Consider the following 20,056-nt stretch of genomic DNA (forward strand, 5'->3'; position numbering starts at 1 on the left):
GTGAATGTTGGCTAAGTTTGCTGTATTCACACAATTGTGTGAAGAGCCAATTTTGTAGCTAAATGTTTTGGTGTCACTTTGGGGTAGAAAGCCTCATCCTTTTTGGTCTCTTTTAAATTGAAGTGTAGTTGATTTACAATATTGTGTTAGTTTCTGGTGTACAGCCAAGTGACTCAGTTATACATATATAATACGTATTCTTTTTCAGATTCTTTTCCATTATGGTTTATTATAACATTGAATAGAATTCCCTGTGCTGTACAGCAGGCCCTTGTTGGCTACTATTCTATATATTGTGTGTGTATCTGTTAATCCCAAACTCCCAATTTATCCCTCTGCCCCTTCTCCTTTGGTAACCGTAGTTTTTTTTTTTTTAATTGGAGGACAATTTCTCTACAATATTGTATTGGCTTCTGCCACACAATAAGCTTGTTTTAAATGTCTGTGAGTCTGTTTCTGCTTTGTAAGTTCATTTGAATCATTTCCTTTTAGATTTTGCATATAAGGGCCGTCATATAATATTTCTCCTTCTCTGACTTCACTTGTATGACAATCTCCAGATCTATGCATATGGCTGCAAATGGCATTTTTTCATCCTTTTTTTTAATGACTGAGCAGTACTCCATTGTGTGTGTGTACCACATCTTCTTTATCCATTCATCTGTCGAAGGACATTTAGGTTTCTTTCATGTCCTGGCTGTTCTGAATAATGGTGCTGTGAACACTGGAGTGCATGGATCTTTTTGAATTACGAGTTTTCTCTGGATTTACACCTGGAGTGGGATTGCTGGCTTGTATGCAAGTCCCATTCTTTTTTGCTGGGGAATAGTTTTCTGAGAATCTCAAGAAATGGGGGGCTATGCCCCCAGTTAACATTTTAGAGAAGCCACCGGCTGCTGGCTGCTGGAATCGATGGGAACTGGAATCTGCCACTTAGACTCTTAGACTCTTAGGTAGTGGGGATCAGCAAGGCAACCCGGGATTTGGGGGGAGCTATGCAGTCTGCTGTCGGTTTTCTTTGGGACACCGTGTTCTGCAGAACCTTATCTCAGAAGATGGGGTGTTGCCTATTGAAATGAGAAGTCTTTATGTGTTCTGAAGACCACTGTGGATCCATTAGGCTTGTTTTCTCCCTTCAGCTGGCTTGTTTGGGGCTGTCATGCTAACCTGCCTTGCGGTGCGTGGAATGCGGAGTCTGGGTGCTGGTGCTGGTGGAGAGTGAGCTCAGCCTTCTGTGAGCGTGTCTCACTCCTTTTAGCATCAGAGCCAGCGGAGGGCCGACCTCTGGCCCTGAGGGGCTGACCAGCAAAGGATGCCCGGGCTCGTCACGCCTGGGCATAAGTGGCAGACTCCAGGAAAGCGCGCTGCGTCCGTGTTTCTGTGTGGGGTGAGGGGAGCAGGTGGAGCGTTGGGATGGAGTGGGCCGTGTCATGTCCTGGAGGAGCGCCGGACTGGTAAGGAGATCCCGGGAGCCCGCTCCTCCAGCCCTGGGGAGTCCCCCGGCTTTCAGGGCCCTGGCGGAGCGCGGGAGTCGGGCACCTGGGGAGCAGCCCCTGGCCCCCCTCCTAGTTCGGCCAGAGGGGCTAAACTTCCAGGAGTTTAGAGAACTCTCATGCAAGGCCCGTCCCACCCGCTGGCTAGGTTGACTGTCTGACGAAGCTGTCATTCCCTGCTTCTGCGACTCAGACGTGTCCTTTCTCGTTCTCCCTGCTGTTTCCTTAAAGTCACCCATCATTTCTATGCTCAGGATCTCCTGAATTTGGTCATCTCTGAGGGGTTCATGTGTGGCCTGGGCCCTACCCCCATCCTCACGGGTTTTTTTTTGCTGGTCTGATGACTCTTTCCCGGCTCCCTGGCCAGCCATCCTCCCTTGAACAGTGAACTGTCAGAAATGCAGGCAGGGAGAGCACATCACTTTTCTAGGGAGCACGCGTGAGCAATTTCTGCATAGAACCAAAGGCGGGGGAGCCGGTCTGCGGGCATGGTCCGCCTGGGGGCCCTCTTTGGGGGCTGCCCCTAAATAAGTTTGTCCCCTGGGAGTGGCCCTGGTCACCTCTGGGAGGCTCTGACTCAATGGATGGTGGGAGGACTCCTGCTGTCTGCCCAAGGCTGCACTGGGTCCCCTGCACTCGCTCTATTAGGCTCCTCCCCGACCCGCTGCAGTGGCCAAGTGCATCCATCTGTCTAAGGATATCCCACCATCCTCGGACTTGAACTTCCCAGTCTGTTGGGAGTGAAGATGAAACGTCGCTGGGACTTTGGGACACAGAATGACCAGAACGTAAACAGATGTCTTGTCCTTCAGCGTTGCTGTTGTTGGGCTTAGTCACTCAGTCATGTCAGACTCTCTGTGACCCCCAGGGACTGTAGCCCACCAGGCTCCCCTGTCCATAGAATTTCCCAGGCAAGAATACTGGAGTGGGTTGCCATTTCCTTCTCCAGGGGCTCTTCCTGATCCAGGGATCAAGCCCATGTCACCTGTGTCTCCTGCATTGCAGGCAGATTCTTTGTCCTCTGAGTCATCAGGGAAGCTCTGTTAAACAAGATCTCTGCTTAGAAACAACAAAGATCCAAGAAAGAAGAAATGGATGGGGATCATGTTGATTTCCAGTGGAAATCTCCTCATCTTGTTGAAGGGGAAGAAGAATAAGGATGCGGTTTGGGTACATTTTGTCAGGGTCACCTTTGACTATGAGAAAATATTGTTCTAAATGGAAAGTGTGTCATTTTTCTTCTAAAGAGACCATAGCTGGTATGTGGATGTAACTAAAAATCAATGTCAGGGCTGCAGCTCAGGTCAGTGAACATGAAATGAGACCAGGGGTGTCGTAGGCATCCTGCGCTGTTATCTTCGGAGCCTTGGGGGCCTCATAGAGACACTTGCGCTAGAAGACACTTAGTGAGTGAGCACACTCCTGGGTTTTTGATGTTTTCAAAATAGGTCTGAAAGTGAAAATGAAGTTGCTCAGTCGTTTCCAACTCTTTGCTACCCCATGAACTGTAGCCTACCAGGCTCCTCTGTCCATGGGATTTTCTATGCAAGAGTACTGGAGTGGGTGGCCATTTCCTTCTCCAGGGGATCTTCCTGACCCAGGGGTCAAACCTACGTCTCTTATACTGTAGACAGATGCTTTACCATCTGAGCCACCAGGGAAGTCAAATAGGTCTACCGTGGATAAAGAGTGAAACTTCATACTTCTCTCAAAGTAAAATCTGATTATAATTTGGGAATATTTGTGAGCCAGAAAGGGATACATCAGTGTTACTTTCCATATGTTGGTTTTCCAATAATCATGGTTTATTGCCATGTATCTTGTAACGATTGAAGATCTGACAATGGGGGTAGAAATGCAAAGATCCCTTGAATATCAGTGACCACATGTTTCACTCTCTCACCTGACTTCTGCCCAAGTCAGGAAGAGAGTTGTGAGGTGTTCTAGAAAAGATGATGGACGTTAGGGGACTTGAGATTTGGTTGAATTCTGCTGGTAAATTGCTGTCTGCTGGGAAACGCTGTCTTTGGTGCCCTCACATCAAAGAATTTGGTTGAATGAGTCCCAGGTCTTCCCTGGTGGTTCAGAGGGTAAAGAATCTGCCTGCAATGCAGGAAACCTGGGTTTGATCCCTGGGTCAGGAAGATCCCCTGAAGAAGGGAATGGCTACCCTCTCCAGTATTCTTGCCTGGAGAATCCCATGGACAGAGGAACCTGGCAGGCTACAGACCATGGGGTCGCAAAGAGCTGGACATGCCATAGCTATGAATGCTGAATAAAACCCCAGACTGACGGCATATTTGAGTGAGTGGGGGAGATCCAGAGAATCCTGATATTCTGCCCTCAGCTTTGAGCAGCTGTTCTCAAATGTCATTGAGCATCCGATTGCCTGGAGTTTCTTAAAACTCAACTTATGTGGCTTCCCCTCCACGTCTGATTCAGTAGATTCAGGGTGGGGTCCCCAATTTACACGTCTACAAAGCTCTTTGCTAACATTGATGCTGCTGGTGTAGGGACCACATTTTCAGAACTACCATCTGATTTGATGGTTTTAGAGGTGGAGCCTAGGCATTTTTTTTAACACTCCCAGGTGTCCAAAGGTGTGGTGAGCCATCAGGTTGATACACGTCTAAATTTCTGTGGTTCTGTGGAAAAAAAAAAAAAAAAAAACCTGCTTCTGTGGGACCTAAATCATTTAAATTTTATTGCTTACGTTGAACAAGTTCATAAAATATCTGTTCATCTCTTACATGACCACAGCTACAGAAATGTGTCAGCTTTCAGGAGTGTGAAGGAGTTTATTAACTTACGTGTAGGAGTTTCAGAGGTTTTCATTTTTCTTCTAGAGAATAAAATAAAATAACTTGGTGGAAAGGAGCACCTAGACTTTCATGTTGTTCCCCTATACTATAGACAGATAAATACAGGGTTCAAAACTCATTACATGTGAATTTTTGAACTCACTCTTTAAATGTGTGCATGTCTGTCTGTGTGGTTGTTAATTTTTAACTACATTATTATCTCTAAGAGATAAATGTAACTGATACCGTGCTTAAAGTTTTTCAATTAAATATCACCTGATAACTTAATAATATGGATAAGGAAGAAAATCTATGTATATTGTATTTTTACTTTACCAATGCGATTGTTTAAACTCTGCTATATAAATAATGCTGACCAAGGATCTTCTTATACCAGATGTTGTTACAACTCTTCTCTAAAGTTTGTTTCTCTAACATTGTGTCACCATCTATAAATTTAGCATAACTATTACACATACACATCGTATGAATAAGGTTGCAAAGCCAACCACCCCAAGTTAAGAGGTGATGTTCACTTACTTTGTAGCAAATGTAGTCACTCTGAATCACCCTACTTTTGTGTTCTGCATGAAATCTAGCTGGAATCTAGGATTTGGATCACTTTTCTTAAAATGAAAATTTGTTCCTCAAAGTGTTCTTATCTATGAGTATGCTGGTTTCAATAAAGCATAGTTGCAACGTTTTGTAAAGCATTCATCTACATATAGGAACACGGTGCCAAGTTATTGCATTAAATGAGCTTCATTCGCATTGGGAGCTATCGTGTGAAATGTGAATGGATCACAACGGCGAAAAGTTGGTACCTGTATTCACAGAGGTTTCCCTTCCTCATCCCTTCCCTTCCTCCTTCTCCTCCTGCTTCCTTTCCTCTTTCTCTATTTTAAAAAAGAATACATGTCTACTGTTTTTATAAAAATGTCACAAAATTACAGAAATTAGAAGAAAGAAAGCATTCATCCAAAGTTTTATTATCAAAAAAGAGCCATTGCCAACATCTGAATATCAGTCTACACCTCTCTCCAAAGAATATAATTAAATATAGACAAAAGGGATGGAGGGAGGGAGAAGGAATTTTAGAAAAATTGGATCATACTGTGAATATTATTTGTGAATTCCCCAGTGGCTCAGCAGTAAAGAATCTGCCTGCAATGCAGGAGACAGAGTCGGCATGGGTCTGATCTCTGGGTCAGGAAGATACCCTGGAGTAGGAAATGGCACCTCACTGGAGTGAAAATTCCATGGACGGAGGAGCCAGGTGGGCTACAGTCATGGGGCCACAAAGAGTCAGACTCGACTGAGTGACTGAACAAGTATAGGTGATGTTCAATGATACAGTAAAAAAAAATCACTTAAAAATGTGAAAATCCAGTACTAAAGATAGCTGGTAGGTACATAAGCAGCTGTCTTCTTGCTGCACCTTCACCTGGCACCGGGGAGAAACTCTCTGGAGCCTCCTTATAAGATGCTGATCCCTGAAAGCTCTGCTGTCACGACCCGATCACCGCCCACCTCCAAGCACCATCACACTGTGGATTAGGTTTCAACAAATTAATCTGGGGGTAGGGGCAGCATCTCCCTTGATGATCAGAGTCTCTCCTCCTGATTTCACACTCACGCCTTTGCAGTCGCTCCTGATGCAGTCTGCCTGCCCATCCACCCTGTGTCCCCAGGCTTGAGGGCCAGTGTGGCGCCTGGGGGAGTTCAGAACCGTCTCTGCTCACCAGCACACTCAGGTATGTTGATGGGATGAGGGAGAAGGAAATCTCTGCCTGCAGACCTACCCTTAACATCTACGGCCTCTCTTGTGTTGTTGGTAGGTTTTGGATGGATTTGGGGCGATGATGCCCCTTTCTTTCTTCCTGGCCTGTCAGTAAGCATGACCATGGGGCGCCCAGAGGCCGTGAGGAGGATATGGCGTTTCTGAGGCCTTTTTGGCCCGAGTGCCTCCCTCTTGTTCAGAAATGTGGTGCATCTACCAAATGAAGTGCATCTCTGAGACTCGTGATCCCGCCTTCGTGAGGTACAGGCCAGAGGCGCCGTGTTCACAGATAATCCTGTGGGGGTGCTTACCTTCTGCCACTGGGAGTACAGTGAAGGTGTGAAAGTGTGAGTCGCTCAGTCGTGTCCCACTCTTTATGACCATGTGGACTGTGGCCCACCAGGCTCCTCTGTCCATGGGATTCTCCAGGCATGAATGCTGGGGAGTACGAGGGGATCGTCCTGATTCATGGGTCGAATCCAGGTCTCCTGCATTGCAGGCAGATTCTTTACTGTCTGAACTACCAGGGGAGCCCCGAGGATTACAGTACCAAGTTGTAAAGTTTCCATTTAAAAGACTTAAACCGGCACACTTGCAGCAGCTCCCTGTCTTTGATGCTGTTATGTGGAATGTGGTTTGAGCATATTTGACTGTTTGGGGCTGGCTGTGAGAAGAGATGCTTGTACGCTCTTGAAATCAGGGCATTCACACACAACAAAGGCCTCTCTACCCTCTGAAACCTAACCTAATCACAGCATGCAGATCATAGTCTCTTGCTGCTGCTGCTGCTGCTAAGTCACTTCAGTCATGTCCGACTCTGTGCGACCCCATAGACAGCAGCCCACCAGGCTTCCCTGTCCCTGGGATTCTCCAGGCAAGAATACTGGAGTGGGTTGCCATTTCCTTCTCCAATGCATGAAAGTGAAAAGTGAAAGTGAAGTCATTCAGTCGTGTCCAACTCTTAGTGACCCCATGGACTGCAGCCTACCAGGCTCCTCCGTCCATGGATTTTCCAGGCAAGAGTACTTACCCAGACGTAATTCTTGAAGAGTGTCTCTTAAGAAATTACCTCATTCAGAGAAGTGGAAAGAAAATGGATAAAATTCTAAGAATTTGTTTCTAGAGAGACTACACTCTAATATAGAATATTGGCAGATGAAGGATCATAGTCTTAAGTTACACTATTTGAATAATTGCAAAACAAAAGAATATGCTGCAGTGATTCGTATGAATGTATAATGTATTGTCGTTTGTCTCTTTTACTAGAAAGTGTTTCTTAATCATGAATTCAGAAAGATTATATTACCTTAATCAATCATAGTTTGTGGTCCAAACGCAGATATTGGTCTTCTTTCTCATTCAGTTAACGCACAAACGGTTTTGAACAGCATTTGTGTCTAACTCACCGTGTTGTGTTGTCGCTCAGTTGTTGAGTGGCGTCCCAACCCTTCTCGACTCCGTGGACTGCAGCACGCCAGTCTTCCCTGTCCTTCACTATCTCCCAGAGTTTGCTCAAACTCACGTCCATTGAGTTGATGATGTCATCCATCCATCTCGTCTTCTGTCGCCCCCTTTTCCTCCTGCCCTCAATCTTTCCCAGCATCGGGGTCTTTTCCAATGAGTCAGCTCTTCACATCAGGTGGCCAAAGTATTGGAGTTTCAGCTTCAGCATCAGTCCTTCCAATGAATATCCAAGGTTTATTTCCTTTAGGATTGAATGGTTTGGGGTATTCTTCCTGCCCTCTTCTGATGTCTATGTCAGAAGCTTTCTCTATACCTTTTATACTTTAATAAAACTCTATCACACACACACACACACACACACGTACACACACAGGATTGAATGGTTTGGTCTCTTGCAGTCCAGTAGTTCATTTGGGGGATGCTGAAGGCATGATGGTGTGATGAGGGAAACACATCCAAGCAGGGGATTTCCAGGCTTCATGAACAGCTCGAATGTACTGACAGATAACTGGACCACTAGCAGCCTGAAATGCATCAGGGCAGCGTGGACGTGCCCTTGAGTGGGTGGGTCTCTGACCTCCATGAGTTCCCAGAGAGCTTTTCATTCTGTGGATTGTATCCGTCCATGTTTATGGCATTGGAAATTACAACAGAAAATTTAAATATCTATATCAGTTTATTAAAATAATAGTAATTAACTCATTGCATGTTTTAACCCAGATAACCACGTTTGTAAAAAAAATGCATGTACAGATATGTATACTGTCGTGAGGGGAGTGGGCTTGTGTTACGATCCTTTTCCCTCCCAGTGGGGCTGGATGTCATGGGCATTACTGGTGCTCGAGCCTGTGGTTTCACCTGCCATCCTGGTGTTCCATCAGCACAAACATCAGCACGCTGAAAAAGGCAGATTCCACCCTGGTATTAGGGTGAAAGCACTTCCTATCCCTGCAGGCTGCCTGCCAACCAGCACAGGCCTGGAGTTCAGGGGGAGGGCCTGGGTAGGGACCTGGACTCAGGAGTCATCACTGGTGGGTTTGATGAGAGACCCAGAAGATCAGGGATAAACATCCGTGAGGCCACCCTGCGTGCGGAGGGCAGACCGGGAGGAGGTGGCCCCGCGGGACCTTTGTACAGGAGGGCCAGGCCATGAGGAGGATCAGAGGAAAAGGTCACAGATGAAACAGTTTCTAAAAGGTGGAGAGAAAACCCCTACTTGTGATGCAAAAGAAGTTACATAAAATCCAGCTCTCTAAGTGGCTCTCGGGTTTTCCACTGAGGACCGTGTTAGCGGGATTAGTCAGAGTAGCTTCAGTGGAGAGTGAAAAAATCCGACTTCAGAAAAAGAATAGAAGATGACAACGTGACACTGTTAATATATTTCTCAGTGAAGCTGAATTATAATTTATCATTTTACTATTTCCAAGTTCAGCTTTCAAAATGCCTCAGTTTTCTGGTTTCCATGTTCACTGCGTTTGAGGAGACAAACACCGTTCCCGACCCTCCGCACCTCCTTTCTGTTTGCTAGGAACAACGATGGCAGCCTACATACGTGCGTGTATTGGAATTCACTTGCTGATACATCACATTTCCAAGTACTTAGCAGCTTGAGCAATATAGATATATTATCTTACTGTTCTGTAGGTCAGAAGCCCTACACAGCTTTCCCTGGACTAAAATCCAAGTGTCAGTGGGGCGGCATTTCTCTCTGAAGCCTCTCAAAGAGAATCCACCTTCTTGCTTTTTCCAAATTCTAGAGGTGTGACACTATTAATTTTGACCATTCTTTCTAAAAGAGGTTCAGTGTGTTGCTGACCAAACTTGGGTCCCAACAGCAAAGCCAGTCTAGCGACACCAGGTTGTTATTAAGAAAAGTACAGTATTTTGGGGCTTCCCAGGCGGCACTGGCGGTAAGGAACTCACCCGTCAGTGGAGGAGACTTAAGAGACTCGGCTTCCATTCCTGGGTGGGGAAGATCCCCTGGAGGAGGGCATGGCAAGCCTCTCCAGTATTCTTGCCTGGAGAATCCCATGGTCAGAGGAGCCTGGTGGGCTACCATCCACAGCGTCGCAAAGAGCCGGACACGACTGAAGTGACTTAGCATGCACACAGTATTTATTACAAGCCACCAAGCAAGAAAAATATGTTCAAAAGATCTGAACTCCCTGATGGCCTTGACTGAAGGGTTCTAAAGGCAAAGTGAGGGTGGATGGTTCCAGAGTGACTGAGCAGCTCACACACAATTCCCTGATTGATGGGGAGGTAACAGGATAGTGTGTCCAGAATCTGACATCAATCCTCTGGTTCCAGCCACTCTGGGGTCCACGTGCTGGTGGTCAGCAGGCAGTTATTTTTTCCACCTGCTGGGGGTTTGACTGTCTACAAAATAGCTCAAGGACATGGCTCAGGATAATGTCCACAGCCCTTGAGGAGGAACTGAAGTCCCTTGGCTTTGTTTTCGGGCTAAACTGTTATTACTTTATCTTGCTTGGCTGCTTTCCTTTGTGTCTGTATTTTCTTACTTGATTAAATTTGCTCTTTGGAACTCAGGGAAGGCCTCAGATACTAAGGCTTTTCTACAAACAAGAGGAGGGGGACAGGATCGGGTCTCAGCAGGCGTGGGTGGAACATGGAGGGGAAAGTGGCAGGAGTGGATGCTCTGAGCTGGGGATTCATAGGGAGGAGCTGACGGGGAAGAGCTGGCCCCGCAGGTGCCCAGCGTCAAGCCAGAAAGAGGTGGACAGCTCTGCCCGGAAGCATGGGTGGGCACACGACCCCGGCAGGGACTAAGGACAGGTGGACGCTGTCCTTAGAGTAACACCCGTTTTCCACCCCAACAAAGCCCTGCACTTTGCAAACAGCGTCTTTCTGCCTGAGAAGATCTTAAAATGCAATTTCCTGTGAAGGACATTCTGCAGGGAAAGACCATAGAAACTTGTCTAGTATTTTGCTTGCTTAATGTTCTTTTTCTTGTTCTGTTCTTTCCTTGATTGTCACTAGACATTTTTAGCTATTTTTGAAAAAATGATTTCAAAACAAGTTAGAAGGCTTGCACACGTGGTTTATAACATGTCATCATGCCAAGCGCACATTCAAGGTCTCCTCTGTCTCTGACTTTATTCTGATGTTCACCCGTGGTCACATTTAATACCTGCACAGTAAGAGCAGAGCGTGAGGCTGGGCTGGCCTTCAGTCCTGCTGACCTGGACGTTGCAATGTGCACAGCGTCCACTTGACCCTCTTCCACAGGCCAGGCAGCACAGCACGATGCAGACGGCGACCACGAGGCCCTTCTCTGGGGGAGGCATGAGGCTCACAGGAGCCAGAGAACATCACAGAGCATGTTGCCAGTGACGAATGCCTAAAATGTTAGCTACTGTCCCTGTCAACATCTCCATCATCACAGCTGTGGTGAAGTCTATACACCCTGAGGTAGGAAACTTGCAATTCACGTCTGAATTCTTTTAGGATACAAACCTGTCTTCTTGATCTTTGCAATTTCATGGGACTCAGTAAGTGTTCATAGGGGCAACACACTTCCTCTCTCTGCCCAGCTCTGCATGCTTCAATCACATGCCACACATACACACACCACACACACACACACCACACCCCACACACACCACACACACACACACCACACCCCACACACAACCCCCCCACACACCCCATACACACTGCACACACCCCACACACACCCCACACAGACACACCCCACACACATCACACACACACCCCACACACACCCCACACACCACCACCCACACATCACACGCACACCACACACAGCACACACATACACCCCACATACACACCACACACACACCACACACAGCACACACATACACCCCCCACACACACCACACACACCCCACACACACCCCCCACACACCCCACACACATCCCCCACACACACACACCACACACACCCCACACACACCCCACATACACCCCACACACTCATCACACACACACATCACACACACACCACACATACCCCACACATTCACCCCACACACACCACACACACACACACCACACCCCACACACACCACACACACACACACCACACCCCACACACAACCCCCCACACACCCCATACACACCCCACACACACACCACACACCCCACACAGACACACACCACACACACCCCACACACACCCCACACACACCCCACACACACTCCACACACATCCCCCACACACACACCACACACACCCCACATACACCCCACACACTCATCACACACACACCACACATACCCCACACATTCACCCCACACACCCCACACACACACCACACACACCCCAAACACACCCCACATACACCCCCCACACACACCATACACCCCACACACACCCCACACACACACACCCCCCCCACACACCCCACACACACCCCACACACCCCACACACACCACACACACATCCCACACACACACCACACACACCCCCCCACACCCCCCACACCTCCCACACCCCACACACACCCCACACACACCCCCCACACACACACCCCACACACCACACACACACCACACACATACACCACACACACCCCACACACACCCCCCACACACCCCACACACACACCACACACACAGACCACACTGGATATATGCCCAGGAGTAGGATTGTTGGATCTTGTTTTTAGTTTTCTGAAGAGACTCCATACTGGTTTCCACATTGAGATCGCCATACTCTACAGTGTACAATCAGGTCATACTATTTGGAGAATGAAGGTTTGGATGAACAGAAAAATATTATGGAATTCTGTTTAGTCAGGGTAAGGAACAAATCTAGGGACTCTGCCTCTTTGTCAAATGTCTCCTGTGATTTCATTTCAACTGTGTCCCCCTTCTTGGGACTTCAGTCTCATGGAGGAAATGCCATGTTAGGCATTTAGAAACGGTTTTGAATTCCAGTTAACCTTTTGTACGCATTTGTTTGACTTCACCAACTCTCCAGATACTTCATCATTTGTGTCCTTTCCTCTCAGTGGCCTCCCTGGAGGTAAGGAGTTTTACAGAAGGAATCCTTGAGAACAGACAGAAATGACTGGGAACCTGAATGCGATCCCTGACTATGCACTGTGACCGTGACACGCCTGAGATACTCCGGCCCACGGGGCCCCTCTTCAACCGGCGAGCGTCTTTTTAGCTGTCATGCTCACCAGACTCCTCTGTGCACTCAGGAGAATGTCACGGCTGCAATTCTGTTTCTTTGCAACAAGAAAAACATTCTTGGCACAACCTCTGTGTCATTTCCTCTGTAGAGTTTTCTAATACTTTCTCTTCATTTATCTGTTCAACAGTGTTTTGGACTCTCTATGTGCCAGAAGCGGTGATGGGCATGAAAGAGATGACGGGAAGTAGAACGCCCGGGTGTATATCCTTGTGAAAGAAACTGACATGTGAGCAAACACACCCCGCGCCCTCGCAGGAGCAGGTGGGTGCTGCTGCGGGTCTGGCAAGCGTCTGGACAATCTCACCACGTCTACGCACAGCCCTAAGAATTGATTGAAATGAAGTCATTTGCTTCTGGTCTACTTTGGCTCTTGAGGGTGTTTTTTGTGAGGTTAGTTGAATTTTCTAATTCCAAGTAGAGTGTTTGGAAAGAGTTTTTAAATTAAATCGACAAATGTTTGAATTTGTGTGAATTTGTGTTAATTTTCCCTCTCCCAGTTGTTGTGTGTGTTAGTCGCTCAGTTGTATCTGACTCACTGTGACCCAAAGCACTGTAGCCCACTCAACTCCTGTGTCCATGGAATTCTCCAGCAAGAGTACTGGAGTGGTAGCCATTCCCTTCTCCAAGAGATCTTCCCAACCCAGGATTGAACCTAGGTCTCCCACATTGCAGGCAGGTTTTTTTTTTTTTAACTGTCTGAGCCACCAAGGAAGCCTTGAGTGACGACCTGCAAAGTAATTCTTGAAAACTTTAAAGTTTTGGGGGGCTTATTCAAAGTTGTGTATGATGCTAATATAATCCCATTAATCACACAGTGTGAATAAGCTGAAGATGTATTTCTGAAAAATAGGGACAAGTGACTGCTCTCCCGTCATCACTTCCCGTGTGATAGGTTGACCTGGTCTAGCTCAGCGACGTGCAGAGCTGGAGCATCTGTGCCCCCAGGACGCAAGCCTGATGGTTGCAGCTCCCTGACCTGTGAAGGACCCTGGGGGCAGAGCTGCCGCCAGGAGCCAGTTTCCCTTGAAATTGCTCCAGCGATGTCCAAACAGCATCACTTTTGGTGAAACTGAAAGCCTCCATCCAAACCTTTCAATCAAAAACTTTTTCTGAAATATAAAAATGTTCCCTGGCATGGTTTTCATGACAACAGACGTGAGACCCTTTCTATTTTTACATCAGATAATGCTCATTGTAGATACTTGATTCCCTTGAAGAAATAAAAAAATGAGAAAATGTTGGGGAAAATCATGAAAGATTAGACAAGATAAGACTTCAGGGATCATCCTGCTAAAGCCTTTCTTGTTTTAAGATAAAGGAAATTGAGCTCAGAAGTTAAGAAAATTGTCTAGGTATACATAGGCTTACAACTATCGACAGAACAATGGTTGCTCAATTCTGCCTGGTTTCTCCATAGAACTTTTTTGGGTGAAAGTCAGTTTACCAGAGTCTACCGCTGCTGTTGCTGTTTAGTGGCTCAGTCATGACCAACTGTTTTGGACTGTAGCCTGCCAGGCTCCTCTGTCCATGGGATTCTCTAGGCAAGAATACTGGAGTGGGATATTCATCCCAGCGCTATTTATAATAGCCAGCACATGGAAGCAACCTAGATGTCCATCAGCAGATGAATGGATAAGAAAGCTGTGGTACATTTACACAATGGAGTATTACTCAGCCATTAAAAAGAATACATTTGAATCAGTTCTAATGAGGTGGATGAACCTGGAGCCTCTTATACAGAGTGAAGTAAGCCAGAAAGAAAAATACCAATACAGTATGCTAACACATATATATGAAATTTAGAAAGATGGTAACAATAACACTGTATGTGAGACAGCAAAAGAGACACAGATGTATAGAACAGTCTTTTGGACTCTGTGGGAGAGGGAGGGGGGGATGATTTGGGAGAATGGCATTGAAACATGTATAATATCATATATGAAACGGATCGCCAGTCCAGTTTTGATGCATGATACAGGATGCTTGGGGCTGGTGCACTGGGAAGACCCAGAGGGATGGTATGGGGAGGGAGGAGGGAGGGGGGTTCAGGATGGGGAATACATGTACACCCGTGGTGGATTCATGTTGATGTATGGCAAAACCAATACAATATTGTAAAGTAATTAACCTCCAATTAAAATAAATAAATTTATATTAAAAAAAAAGAATACTGGAGTGGGGTTGCCATTCCATTCTCCAGAGGATCTTCCTGACCCAGGGATCCAACTAGTGGAAGGAAAAATGACTTCCCAAATTGACAGCATATTCACCTTCAATTAATTCTTCATTGTTGCAACATTGGCTTTTCTTTTCATGTAACCAAAACCATGAATAGAGCTGGGATGTCATTTAAACCTCTTCAACTAGGTAATCTTAGTTTTTGGATGACTTATTTAAGTATTTTCAGTTATCTACAGTGTGGTATATTGCATTAAATCAAGTAAATTGGACAACTTAGAAAGGAGAATTCCTGGGTTGAGAGTTCATTCTGATAGCGATTTCCTCATTTTTCCTGTAAAATAACTAGCTTCACAGACAAACCTGGAATTTTGAAATTCTGCCAAAAGCTAATAGGCATCTTATGTCCCTCCAGTTTCTGAGGAACACTTACCATCTAAAAACAGCTGTATTGATGAGCAGTGTAATGTCTGCAGGCTTTCATTCATTGCAGCATCCAGATTTTGCCTCATGAAACAGAGACCGTCGATGGAAGGGATGGAGGCATGTTGCCATCCTCCGTGGTCCCCATAGAGACCCAGGGCTGCGTCACCTGGGAAGATGTGTAATATCAAGTATCAGGGTTCTCTTGTCTTCAACCGAAATTCTGAAGCCATCTGTACCCTTTCAGAAGGCTTGTTGTTTAGTCTCTCAGTCATGTCTGACTCTTTGCAACCCAATGGCCTGCAGCACACCAGGCTTCCCTGTCCATCACCAACTCCCAGAGTTTGCTCAAACTCATGTCCATTGAGTCGATGATCCCACCCAACATCTCATCCTCTGTCACCCCATTCTCCTCCTGCCGTCAATCTTTCCCAGCATTGGGTCTTTCCCAGTGAATTGGTTCTTCACATCAGGTGGCCAAAGTAATGGAGTTTCAGCTTCAGCATCAGTCCTTCCAGTGAATATTCAGGGTTGATTTCCTTTAGGATTGACTGACTTGATCTCTTTGCTGTTCAAGGGACTCTCAAGAGTCTTCTCCAACACCACAGTTCAGGAGCATCAGTTCTTAGGTGCTCTCTCCCTCCTTCTCTTCGTTCTTTCCTCCCTCCCTGGTCGCTACCATTCCCTCCCTCTTTCCTTCCCTTCCTCTCCCTTTCCCTCCCTTCCTTTCCTCCCTTTCTGATTTTCTAACTAGATTTCCTTCACCACCTAGTTCTGGGAACTTTGCGCAGGTAGTCTTAAATGCTCCAGAATCTGCTTGTGTTGCAGTGAGCCCCGCAAGGCAGCTGGCTGATGGGATGCCTTCTGTCTCTGACCAGACAGGTCCACAGCTCCGGCTCTCCGCACATGGCCTCACCCAGGGCATGTGCATGGGGTGTCCTGGCAGTGAGAACTACAATTCCCTGGAACCGCAGGGCAGGACAAACGGCTGACTGTAGAGAGGCACAGAGGGGGACGGGGACAGAGCGAGTGGTCGGACCTCCTCCCTCCTCCCCATTTGCAGGGGGAGCACAACCAGTTTTGCTCAACTCAAGTCATTTTACTGCTCAAGAACCCAGTTCTCTGCCAGAGGCTTCACCAAGTATTGTTTAGAAAATCCTGATGGGCAGATGGCTCTGTAAGAGCTTCCTGTGTCTGGAACCTGTTGCTGGGCCACAGCTAAAGTGCCCTCTTGTCCCTGGGGAGTCCAGAGAAGTCGCCGCTCTCTCGGTGTTGGTCCTCCCTGGGGATCCGGATGAAAGGAGAGTGCTGGGCGGCAGGAAGGCAGGGCTGTTGGTCCCTCCTGTGGCCGGCTCCCCTGAGATGGGGCTGGACATAGGGCAGCTGTGGGCTTCACTTAAAGAAGGGGATTATTCCCAAGCTTCTCTCCAGCTTCAACACTGGGGGCTTCATGGCAAAGGCACCGTAATTCTCAGGATAGGAGTGCCCTGAGTATTGCTGTATTATTTTTGAAAAAAATACTTTAACGTTTAATTTTGCTTTAATAACATATAATCTTTTTAAAAATTAGTTAATTATTATTATTTGGCTGTGGTGAGTCTTTGAGGGTTCTTCTCTAGTTGGGGCGAGCAGGGGCAGCTGTCTAGTTGTGGTCCAAGGGCTTCTCAGTGCTGTGACCTCTTGTGTTCTGGAGCACAGCCTCTCGGGAGTGCAGGCTTCAGGGGTTGAGGTTGAGGCCCATGGGCTCTAGAGCACAGGCTCAGTAGTTGGGGTGCATGGGCTTAGTTACTCTAAGGCATGTGGGATCTTCCAGGACCAGGGATAAACCCATGTCTCCTACATTGGCAGGCGGATTCTTTACCACTGAAACACCAGGAAAGCCCCAATAGCATGTAATCTTTATTTGATGGTCCAAGACACAAGGAAAGACCTGATTTCTACCAAGGCAATGAGCTGTACTTGGGCTTCCAAATGGCCTCCTTGTGGCACTCAGGATTATTAGATTTTGTTGTTTTGTTAATTTATTACCATCTCTGGCAAGTATCTGTATTTTTAAAATCATTCCCTAACTCATTTAAGAACTTATTGCTTGTACCCATAAGGCACACACCCACCTGATTACTTTATGAGTAAAAACTAAATAAAAATGCAAACAAACGGTGGCCAACCCCCCTTGGACATGTTAGTTTGCATAATTGTGAAATTCTAATATTGTTTACAGATTCTTTTTTTCCATTTGAAGTTTTCACAGTTGCTTTGGGTATTACTTTCCTGTGTCCAATATTCCTCAGGATTTTTGCCTGTTGTCACATATCAGCTCTGTTTTATGGACAATAATGCAATAACCCAAGTGAAACCCAATTATAAAAGAATTTGTGAGCAAAGTATCAATTTTTCCCCAGCAGATTTTTAGAGTGTTTTAATTTTCTGGGATTTTTTTTTTTAATCATTTGTGTCCTTACTGAATGTCTTCTTGGCAGTAGGTGCAGAACACTGCTCTCTAGTCCTGTGCCTCTGTGGCTCTTGAGAGTCCACTTTCTAAAAATAAGTGGTGATATGTAAGAAATATCATTCTTCTCTCTCTGAAAATGCTGCTTTTCATTTTTCATTTCAACCTCAGGAAATAAATATCAAGACCTTAGGAAGTTGAACAAATACATTCATGAAACACTATAAGGCGGGGGAGAGTTTGAAAACCACCCAAACATCATATCTGGACCAGAAGCGTCCTGTCCAGGCAGGAGAAGAGCTACAGCGTGCAGATGAACAGCTGGGCTGGTCGTCACTGAACTGTGTATCTGTGAAGTAAAGTGAACACAAAACAAAGATAAAGAGGCCCGTATGCTCTGAGGTATGTATGGATGTGAGAGTTGGACCATAAAGAAGGTTGAGTGCTGAAGAATTGATTCATTCCCATTCGTCACAAAAGATTCTTCTTCTGGCTAGGTGTTCTGGCAGAGGATGAGACGGTTGGATGACATCTTCGACTCCATGGACATGAGTTTGAGCAAGATGGTGAAGGACAGGGAAGCCTGGCGTGCTGCAGTCCATGGGATCGCAGAGTCTGACATGATTGAATGACTGAACAATAACAACTGCTCTGAGTGCAGCTCTGAATATCTCATGTACATAGGAATGGGAGAGGTTTATTTGGCAAAGTCGCCCATTGTTGGCAGATATTATTTATGAAAACTGAAGGCAGTCAGAAAGGTGCCCTGTAATTGGTGTTCCCTGTGTTGCATAAAGCAGGCTGTGGTCTCAGTCCCCCTCAAAGGAAAGACCATCCAACGGGCAGCTGCTGTGAGCTCAGGGAGAATTTGGCCACGTCCGCAGTCCTCGGGGGAATTGCGTATTTCCTAATCTCCTGCCCAGAACACTTCACCAGAAGAACCTTTTGTGATGCAAGGGAATGATATGAAATCCAAGTCTCAGTGTCCCTAAGCCAGTGTGACTGGGCCCGGGGCCTGTGCCCCTTGCGTAGTGCCTCGGGGCCACGCGGCAGGGTCGAGCCGTATCACAGAGAGCTGGGCCCTGCGAAGGCTGGACTGTACGCTGTTTGACCCTGCAGAAAACGCTTGCTGACCCCTGGTGTGGATGGATGCCCATCAAGTGCTCAGGTACCAGGCCCACACGAAGGGAGGGTTGTGAAGCAGGTGTGAGCGGGGGCTCGCCTGTGGTGCCCACCAGTGGTGTGGGGACTCTGGGAGAACAGGCTTTGTCCGAGCCAAAACCACATCTCTGGGTGTGATCACAGGTTTTCCTCAGCTTCCTCGCCAAGGTCCTGGGCTCAGGTCCAGCCGGGGAGCTCGATACAGGGCTGCCTTGCTCTGGGTGCTCTTACATTGCTTGCATCAGGCTCGTGGATGCGATGATGTGAGGCTGGGGATGTGGAGCTTGTAATGCCTGGAAAGCCACTTATTGTGGTCAACTTGCCAGAAACTCTTGCATTTGCAGAAGCCTATGCTGTTTGTTTAGGGGTGAGTTTGCCAAAGCAGGTTTGCCAGGATGCTGACTGTGAGAGTTATACCTTAAAAAATGGGTCCAGGCTAAAAAAAATGGGTCCGGGATTAAAAACAAAAGACAAAACAAAAATCAAGCAAATCCTAAAAGTTTTGGGCGCACCTGAAATTGGCACCCTGTCTCCTGGAGATGCAGGCTGTGTTATTCATTTGTTCGCATCCTCAGACACTATTGTAAACTGAGTGCGATTCCGTTGTCTTCCAGCCATGCAAGCACAGAACCCTCCTCCTACGCCCAGCACAAACAGGTCTTACCATTTTGGGTAACTAGCCCCTAGCAAGGCCTCATTGGTAAACGATGCTTTGGACTGACCTCTGCTTTTTTCTGAGAGTAAAGGATTCTTCCACGTCTAAAGATATGTCACTTTCAGATTAGATGCAATAGTGCTTTGTTTGTTCCCAGGAGTATTTTCAGCTTAGAGACTGTATTTGGAAATGTAAGTCTTATTACATCAAAATAGCATTCAATGTAAATGACTTTCACTATCAAAGATTTCAATAGTTGGATGAATAAGAAAATGTGCAATTCAAATAGAGTTCATTCTATTCTATGTGCTGAGAACTCTGTCATATTATTTTCTCCCGTGATTATTTCTGGTGACAATAAAATATATCAATGGCTTTCATGTGATTATAGGAGTAAGACTATTACAGGCAGGAGTGCTTAAGGAAAATTAACAACTGCTTAATTGTAGTATCAGGCGGCACT

The sequence above is a fragment of the Bubalus bubalis genome, chromosome 22 (assembly GCF_019923935.1).
Source record: "Bubalus bubalis isolate 160015118507 breed Murrah chromosome 22, NDDB_SH_1, whole genome shotgun sequence".
Classification (NCBI taxonomy): Eukaryota; Metazoa; Chordata; class Mammalia; order Artiodactyla; family Bovidae; genus Bubalus; species Bubalus bubalis.